General features: G+C 33.5%; 1 long non-coding RNA gene across 1 annotated transcript; it reads left to right on the forward strand.

Moving 5' to 3' along the window:
- Positions 1-6,598: 6,598 nt before the first annotated feature.
- LOC128552802 (uncharacterized) lies at positions 6,599-8,649 on the forward strand. The gene is made up of 3 exons (XR_008369169.1): positions 6,599-7,014; positions 7,620-7,680; positions 8,250-8,649. It is a non-coding gene; the product is annotated as an uncharacterized LOC128552802 (long non-coding RNA).
- The last annotated feature ends 1,494 nt before the right edge of the window (positions 8,650-10,143 follow it).

The following is a 10,143-nucleotide window of genomic DNA, read 5'->3' on the forward strand; positions in this document are numbered from 1 at the left end:
GTTAGCCATATTAGAATATTCTGTATTGTACAGTGTCACTGTCGCTTACGCATAGCCTTTACGTTTAAAGCCAATCTCTGACCGCGTCAGGGATTCGAATCTTTGGCTCAGTGGATAGAGCATTCGACTAGCACCCGAGCGAATCCCGCCACAGGCACTTGGGATTTTCTTCATCAAATGCTATGCTAATTGATTTGTTAAGGTTAAAAGTCGTAAGAATGGGACTCGTCCGGGATACGAACTTTATCTCGTGTTGGAAACGACACCTTCTACGCAAAAATGGCTCACACGTAATTATGAATGATGAATTCTTTGAAGAGAGGAAGTGTTACGGTCGCTTACGTATAGCCCGTACGTTTAAAGCCTATCTAAAGCAACAGCGTCAGGGATTCGACTCGTTGGCTCAGTCTACGAGCATTGGAGTAGCACCCAGGCGACCCGGGTTTGAATCCCGCCACAAGCACTTGGGATCTTTTTTCATAAAATGCTATGCTAATTTATTTGTTACTGCTAAAAGTCGTAAAAACAGTAACTAATGTGTATTTCATAAAATAGAGCTGCGTACATTTTGTAAAATGTACGGGCTCTTCTCTGTGTGTGAGTGGCACTAGCGACAGCAGTACGAAATGTAGGGTCGTAGGTAAGAGAGTACCTGGCGCTGCCTCATGTAGGTCGAAGAAACAATAACTTATTTAAAACAATGTAAATTATTCTTTTTACATTTATATTGGGCGAGGGAGAAAACATACTGGGACAATTTTGTAGAAAAAATAAGTCTAAAACTGCGAAAAGAATTTATTGGGACAAATTTGTAGCGAAAGTACATGAAACTAAAACTTCGAAAACTGATTTTGTTTACTCATCAAAAAGCCTTGGTGAAGTACAAATGAATTGCGAATTACACTACATTTAGGGCGCGAAGCTAAAAATGTGTAAACAGCTACAAATGTAAATTAAAATGGAGTTGTTTGTCAATTCCGACTACTATCGTCTGATTTTTTCCCTGTCGTCTGATTTAGTGACCATTTCTCCAAAAGCTATTAATAGGATTCTTCTTGTCCCTGGGGCATTTTCTGCATTACAAGTGCGGTTTTCTGCTTTCCGTGTGGGAAAGGTACTGAAACGCATGGCCTCATATTACCATTGAAAAAGTATGAAGGATATTCATATTCGTAAACTGCAACTGTCGCCTGCAACACTAGTACTGTGGTTATCGTCCATTACAAAGTTATTGTAGTCTGCTACGTACGTTTTTGTAAGTAACTATGCGAGACTTTTGTTTTCATAATCAGGTTCAAATCTCTAGCAAGGATTGGTCATATTTGTTGTATGTTGTCTGGCAATGGAATTTCTCAAGTATATTTTTGTTGTAAGAGATCTTGTATTATGAGTTTTGCACAGATTGTAACTGGGCTGAACAGACCTAGTGGGTCTTAATTTCTGGACGACGTCTGTTTATTATTCCAAGATTTTCCACTTAAACCGAGGCTAGAGACGTGAGGGGAGCTACTTGTTTCCTTACATCTAAGAAACATACATGTCTGTTGCGCATTTTAAGAAGAGCTTTTACTTTTAATTTCTTAGAATGCAAAAAAAAAATTAAAAAGCCATCCAGTAGTAATTGCAAACATGTTGCTATAAGTGTCAGTTATTGTTCGGTTCGACATTCCTTACCTTACCTTGGTAGTACTCATGAATTTTGTTAATGTTCTTTACCTTTCAGAAACTAATCTCATACGTTTAGTGCTAAATAAGTTTTCCCCTGTTTAAATAAAACAAACTACTGTTACAACAAAAATTCCCTCTAAATAAATGTTAGTCTAATATATAAATAAAAATATATTTTACGGCAAAACTCACCTGTTTTGGGAAGTAAGATGTACATTTGTAAATAGAATGCCGGAAAAGATAATAACAGTAGTGCTGTAGTGTAGAGAAGTGTTATAGACCAATTCCTCCGAGTATCACGAATTGACACACATACGATGGCAAATCAATACCTGTGTTGTAGCTTGGAAACCAAATTTGATAATGGAATATTCTTTAGTTTTAGCTCGAACCCACATCGGCGAGAGGCAAGTACTTCTAATCTAGCTACTTTAACCATCCGACCACGGAGGCCCTATAATGCACTGTGTAATAGCGGAGAAGGCAGTCTAATTTATTTATTTTCGGCATTTCTCCAAAATACAAAGAATGTCAATGCCAAGGCATTAAATGATGTTAACACTAATTTATCTCGAAGGGAAATGTATTACTTTGTCATACAGCTAATCAAACCTTTTTAGGAACACCATGTCAAGTATATTGCTAGATTACTTTGTTTCATTCATCAGAATTTAGACAGGAAATCAACAAATGATAGTGACGTTCTGACAATTTTGACTTCGTTGGTAACTGATAAAATATCGCAGAGAATTCCTTAATGAAAAGTATAACGTTGATTCTAAAGGAACATATACATTATCAGTGACAACTGACACTTTACACTTTCTAGTATTTTGTTAAATATTCTGCCTTACACTATAAGTAATGGATATTAAAAGTTTAACAACTATTTCAATGTCCAGAGTATACTGTGTTTGAAAGAAGTATGATTAAGAAATGATTTATAGCAAAATCTTATTTTAAAACCATTTATACACGATGGGAGGGCGTGATAATTTCAGGAGGGCGCCAAATGGAAGGTCGTCACGTTTCTTTGTTTATACACACCAGGCCATTAAATGGTAACACGTCTTGTGGAATAGTTCCATTAGGGTGCAGATGATGGCAAATTACTCTGCTCAGCGAACGGTCAACTCAGGTTGTCTGTAAATCAATCGAAACGGATGTACTATGTGACCTTGTGTTTTAAACTTGTTTTTAAGTTGTAGAATATTTGATCAAATTTAAAAGCGATATTTCTGGATACATACATGGCGCTATTAAAATATCACGTCAACGTGACGTCAACGTAATGTAATATCGTTGTGATGATTTAAGCATTTCTAGTCATATTAAAATTAGTATTATTTCACTTCATAGCAGTTATACCGTGTATTATTAGTTACACAGCTTGTTGGTGACCGGATACGGAATATACGCTGTCGAAAAAATCCGTTTCAGGCGAGAGAGAAGCTCAAGCCTCATATAGATTTTCTAGACAGCATGTATCCCGTATTCGGTCACCAACAAATTGTGAAGCGATTTTATCTGACCGACTACCGTTGGATTCGACATTTTCGAATTTGGACGTAATTGATGTAGTTTTAAAAAATCCATATCTTATCAGCTACTTGATAGACAGTACTTACCGAATAAATAATATTTTCTGCCAAGTTACGCATGAAATATTTTTATCATACCCATTCACACAAAAACCTTCATATCTTCTACATATTCATATATTTTAATAATAGAAACCTTATTATTTGATATGCTGTAAGAAATTTCTGCAGAATCAGCAATATGTTTTGTTATCTATAATCATTGACACTAAACCCAACCTATAAGATGACAAATATGCTAACCTAGTTTTTATTATCTAGAATTAATGGAAAATTACACATGAACATTTTTAACACGATCTTATCACAAAATGTATCACGGATGGCAAATAGTTACTAAAGAGCAGCGAAGGTTGAGAAAGAAATCAAATAAGGTCAGTGATTATGACGTAGATATTTCTAAATCAATTTATGCAAAATATGTGAAAGTATCTTGCCAATGTCGTGATGTCATTTACGTCGTTTGGATATAAACGCCATGCGCAAGATTCGTAATATTGAATGTTTTCTCGCGTCAGATTTACAGCGAAGTTAATCTTTAGCATGCTGATGGCAACTGATTCTGCCTTTGCGACCAGTGTATATCACTACAGGCTGATCATGGTCTGCACTGTTCGTTTTTCAACCAGTAATTTTAGTGAACAACCCTTAGAATCATAAATGGTTTTTGCCCACATTGATTAATGGACCAGTCCAATTTAGAACTTTAGCAGGGTAAAGGTTAAGGAAGTTCATTTAAGCATAGAGAGGCCGGAGTCTAATTACTTTTAAACAATCCTCGTAACAGCATTTTCCACATGAAAATATAAGAGGTAATTATCTGACCGAAGTTGTGTAAAAGATTTACATTACCTCTTGTACTGAGAGGAAAATGTTACTGAATATTTTGCCTCGTAAATGCATTAACGTCTAGCAGCGGCGGAAATTGCTTAAAAGAACTTACTAGTCTTACAATTTTCGTAATAGAAAGTCTACGATTACGCGAAGTACTTTTTAAGATATCAAATCATGTTTACTCTATATGTTGTGTTTGATGCGTTCGTGGATTTTGGCTTCTAGAACTGACGTTAACATTTCATGAATTTATTTGAAAATTACATGAATAAGCCTCTACTTAGATTCAAATTACATTAACTACAACTGTTCCGCTAATGTATGAACCAGCTTAATTTTCCAGTGATTTGACGAGGAATTTCAAGTGACTGATTATATAACAATCAGAAAAAATATCAATGGTTTTCCAAAGTATTCATGAAACAAAAGTGGGTTGGTTAAAGAAAAATTATTAATGAAGTTAGTTTCATCTGAAGCATTAAATTGTAATTGTCCTAATAGCTTTAGAAAAAGTAGCAATCAGTAATCAAATAAAAGTTAGCAAACTCGGAAGTATATATTCTGATAGAAATATATACATGTCTGGAAAGTACTGTTATAACACGTTTGAAATAAATGCCTTACTTCAAGCGAACAAACCAAGTATAAAAAAGCATGTATATTTGAAAATAACCTTGCTGTTAGCAGACATAAAAATAAAAAATCTTGACCAAGGGCGAAAAAATGAAATTTCGTTTATTAAGTAATCAAAACTACATATTTAAACTTGTCGCAATACTGTATCAACATTTTGTTTAACACCACAACAAGATTAACATATACATTTATATAACTTTTATAGGAAATACCATATTTTAGTATTCACTTTCTCTCGTGGAATGATTTCGAAATATTACAGGGGAAGCTGTGGTTAATATAGCGCATTCTGTCATTTTAGCGAAACTGTTGAATGTCTAGTAAATGAATAGACATTTGGAATCAATACCAGAAAGAAAACAAATTAGATAATAAGTTTTGAATTTAAAAAAAAGATTCACCTGGAGGTGATATCTTTTCTTTACACTGTGTAGTACATTTGAAATATGGTGTCGATATGGACAAAAAACGTCGGACCTACGTCCGGACGAACTGAAAGAAGGACAGGCCCAACTACAAATTCATGACTTACTACTTTCTTCCTTCAAAACTGTTTCAAAGGCAACAGAGTTTTACAGACAACAAAGTGGAGTAGGGTCCTATATATACACTGCTGAATGCAGACATCTAAATCAAAGTGAAAAAATTGACACTAGCAAGTAAAAAGGGAGCTGCTGTTTAACATTAGCCAAAAGCAACTTTAACCCTTAGCCTGCTGGCGGCAAGTGATTCTGCCTTTGCGACCAGTGTAGACCAAGGTCAGCCTGCACATCCGTGCAGTCTGATCATGGTATGCACTGTTCGCTATTCAGTCAGTAAATTTTCAGTGAAACCCCCTTCAAATGATAAATGGTATTGCCCGAAATGAAAGATGGACCAGTCCATTTTAGAAAGGCCTACGTAGGATTTATATAGGCAGATGGCCCCCAATTTTTGAAAAATAATAAGATCGATGTCAGTGTTGAAAATCGACAGTTTTCACTAAAATAAACTTTAAACTACCGAACTGTGTTGTTTTTAATAATAACACATTTCAGTATTGATGTAAAATGGATTTAAAATACGACCGGTACAGGCATGTCGCGTTAAAATTGCTGAATTCGGCCATTTCAGACTCAAAATTCGCTTATTAGCAGCCCTTGCTTCAAGTAACAATTTATAACAGCTATTTCATTTGTTAACTCTATTTAATATTTTCCTAACCAGAAACTGAAGCAAGGGTTGCTAATAAATGAATTTTGGAAAAAATGATATTATTTGTCTGGCCTTTCTCACGTATAAGAGTGGCCTCCCTTGAAGCGAGGTGCTCGTTGCCAGGCAATATTATAGGTGGCGCCGCTGTCAACATGTGCAGAATGTTTCTCATTGCAGAGTTGGTGCAGCCGTTCTGCGCATGCGCGGAATTATTATCAAATGGAACGCACGGCAAAAATACTCATTTTTTTGCATGTCCGCACGCATTTAGTGTATAATGTGCATAATATACTGACTAAAGGTTAGGGTTAGAATCACCATGGTTACAAAATATATATATTTAAGGTGTTTGTGTTCAAATTCAGTTAATCCGGTATATACCGGAGTCTGTAATATATCACGGGCGCACCAACTCTGTATTTAGTCGCAGCCACATGTGCATGTAAAAACGAAAGTAGATTGTTTATCTAGGAATTATTACAACATTTTACCCTTCTACGTTGAATTTTTAAGGTAAGTAGATTAAATGCTATTTTGTTGAGTTAAATAACTAGGGAAGTATTCATTCAATTCTATTTCAATGGAAATGGAGCAGAATTATTGACACACAATTGGCACAACGGTGCAGACTGTTAATGTTATCTGTGACACTCACAGTAGGAAGACACAAAATCCACTGACACAGTGAAAGTGTTTACATTTTGCATTATTTTTCTGATTCAACCTGATGAATGGTGTGTACTCATTGAATACATGTACTGTATATGAAATTAATGAAGCAGTAATTTGACAAATACAAGCAATGAGACATTGTTCATTGATTAAAATATGGAATATTTTTCTGGTGTCCTTCACAAATGAGACAATTAATCCTTGAGATATAAAAGAATGCTTCAAGGTCAACAGAATATGATTGAAATTATAAAGGCTTGTAATGTAGTTTCTTATTATCATTATTATAATATTGACATGTTGTGATGTCTTGCACTAATCAGTGTTTGTTTTGTATTATATTTCAGATATAATAGTATGAATATAGAGGTGATTATTTAGTTACCTTCAACTGGTCAGTGGTCAAAAGGTATGTCTTTTTGATAACTGTAAATTTTTCCTTACACACTTTTGTTATGATAATTATAGGCCTCCCAAGTTAATCTCGACAGTTCTTTTCATGTGTCTACTTTGTTTCTACTGAAAGCATAAACACTTTAAAATAACTATTCTGTATTCTGTATATCCAGGGTTTCAGTGTATCACATGATCTTTATGAAATTTCTGTGACTTATATTTTCTAGAGTAAAAGAAAATGTTTGTCATTTTTATGCAAGAGTAACACCAGATCAGCTGAGACCCAAAATATATTTGTGGTGTGTGACTTACTTGTTCTCATGACACAATGAAAGATCAGCTGCTGTGGAATGCCAGTCATACACATGCACCTGCCAGAACATTACCTTTTAATTTAAGAAAATTGCTTTTAAATCAGTTTTGTGGCTTTATATCTATAAACCTGAGGTCATATTCATAAAACTTCTAAGATTATTTTTATCTAAGATATTCAATATTTTGTTAGAGAGATATGAGAAACATTATGAATATGACCCTTGTAATTAAAATAATTGATGAATCACACAATTATGCATATTGGTTATGTCATAAAATATTATTTGACTTTTTTTATTTCAGGGAGTATGACTGTGTGTCTTGAAGTATTGAATGCCCCCAAAACAACCAGTATGATAAGAAGGTATTTTAGAACTCTTTTCCTAGCCTTTCACAAAATTACAAAACCTGTAACTGAGGAATTTAATAACCTAAGGAAGATCTGATAAATAAAACTTCAAAACACTAATTATGCTCTGAGGTACACACAGATTGTACCTTGCATTTTTATTTTTATAGAGATGAAAAGATAGTTCATGTATATATTTGTTTCTGCACATTAAGATTCAGAATCAGTTTTCTATCAATTATGACAAAAGTAGGCAGATTTCAATATATGTCATAACAAAATTCAGTATTTCAGAAACTTCATTTCAAAAGGATATATTAAGAATTTATCAGGTTGCTTTATATTACATTACAGACCAGAGTATATAGTTTCCCAAAATGTTGAAAGACTAAATTGTTTTTCTAGGGACTTTTAAGTATTTTGAATGTTTGATTTCTCTTTTTAACCTTATAATAATAATGATTGAATATTTCATTTCAATTAGTCATGACACTAAATCCTTTTGTAGTAATTTGCATCTACATTTCAACATGTTTACACTTAATTTTTTAAACAGAAATATATTTTTATTTCTTTCATTCTAGGTATACTATCTAGGTTGAAAACAGCCATGGACAATGAATTTGGAGGTGCATGCTGGAGCATCAGAAATTACATACTTGGAATAAATAATTGCACAACACACATTTACTGAGAAGTGACTAATGTTTATGTTAAAGTGCAATATCCATGTTTGTAACATTTACATGGGGGTAATAGTTACAGTGTTGAAAGAGACTACCAGTGTTACATTTCAAACTAAGTTACAGTGTGGATGCTAATTCTAAATTCTTGATAATCAAGTGTTTTTAATAATTTATGAATACTAATTATTTATCAAACTGTTTAATTTATCACATTCCTACATCATTATTTTATATAAAATGCTTGTAGTTATATAATATATGTCAGGTTAAATGGTAATAAATTTTGTTTCTGTGTAAATATCTTGCTTTTTGAAAAATTAAAATGATACATTCAGTGGCCATCATCTGTCAAAAATTTATTATAAATGCAACAAAACTGATGAAAAGATAGGCAGTTACTTTTCACAAGTTCATGGAATAGTAGAATATACATAACATTGTATAGTTTTCCTAACTTGTATCTGGGGCCATCATAAATTAATTGCTAGATTAAATTTTCTTCACAAGATTTCAGATCAGATATTTTATTTTTGCTTTAATGAGGTTTTAAAGAGAAAAAATGACATACTGTAATTACAATAGTTATTTTTGTCAAATGGATTTGATTAAAAGCAATAATAACTGAAAGTTAATAATTTATAACATTCTTTATAGAAATATTCCATGGATGATCTTGAAAACTAAAAATATTAAGGGGATGCATAAATATAGTGTGAGTGGATGATAATCTAACAATTAATATAGTATGGCCTTACAAATATAAATTAATAATACTTACTGGCAATAATATTGATTAGGTATGATGCAGCTATATGATAAACATATATTTTTTTGAATAGTGATTTGTTATGAGAAAAAAAGCTGCATAATTATGATTGGAACTAGCTCCATATTTCCTTTCTTTAACTTCATATAAGATAGCCAAGTATCACAATAATATGAATTCTAATGTCAGTTGTGTATACAACTGAAAATGCATTGCATTCATTTTCTAAAGTAATAGTTAGCATTTGGTCATATCTCCTGTTTGGCCTTCAATAACTGGAAAGGGAAGGCAATAAATGGAATTTATGATTACACACAAAATATGGAGAAGACTGAAAGCAATAACTGATCAAAAATAGCAGAATGCTTTAGCTTATGATTGTCAAAATTCATTGTAGTTTAGTAGATGATCTCTTTCTTTAAGGGACTGGTAAGTGAAATGTCAATATCACAGTGACCCTAAGACTGAAATATTTTATTATGGAAAGCTGAATGATAATTTTGCCCTTAAATCATAACAGATGAATAATTTTGGGTCAGTAGATAAAATTTAAAGGTCACTGACAATTAGATAAACAACTGATTCAAGTTATATAAGCTTGAGAACACTCACTTATTATGATCATCCAGCATTATAGCATGAATGCCTATGTTCAGTAGATGACCACTGTAGTGTTTGGCAAATAGGTCAAAGTTCAAATTCAAACCATACTGAAAATAAATGCAAGTTACATGCCCAGTCACCACTGACAGGCCATCATGGGAGACATATAATTTTGTGCCCCCCATGGGTGGTGGGGGCATATAGATTTGCTCTTGTCCGTCCGTCCTTCCGAGAATGTTGTGTCGTGCCTAGTTCCAAAAGTATTTGATGTAGAGTCACAAACTTTACAGGAATGTTGGTCAGCATGTGTAGTTGTGCACCTGGGGATTTTCGTCCGGATTCATTCACTCGTGTAGGAGTTATGCCCCCTGACTTTGTAAAAATTGGTCATTTTAGTGTTGTGTCGTGCCTAGCTCCAAAAGT

The sequence above is a fragment of the Mercenaria mercenaria genome, unplaced genomic scaffold (assembly GCF_021730395.1).
Source record: "Mercenaria mercenaria strain notata unplaced genomic scaffold, MADL_Memer_1 contig_3169, whole genome shotgun sequence".
Classification (NCBI taxonomy): domain Eukaryota; kingdom Metazoa; phylum Mollusca; class Bivalvia; order Venerida; family Veneridae; genus Mercenaria; species Mercenaria mercenaria.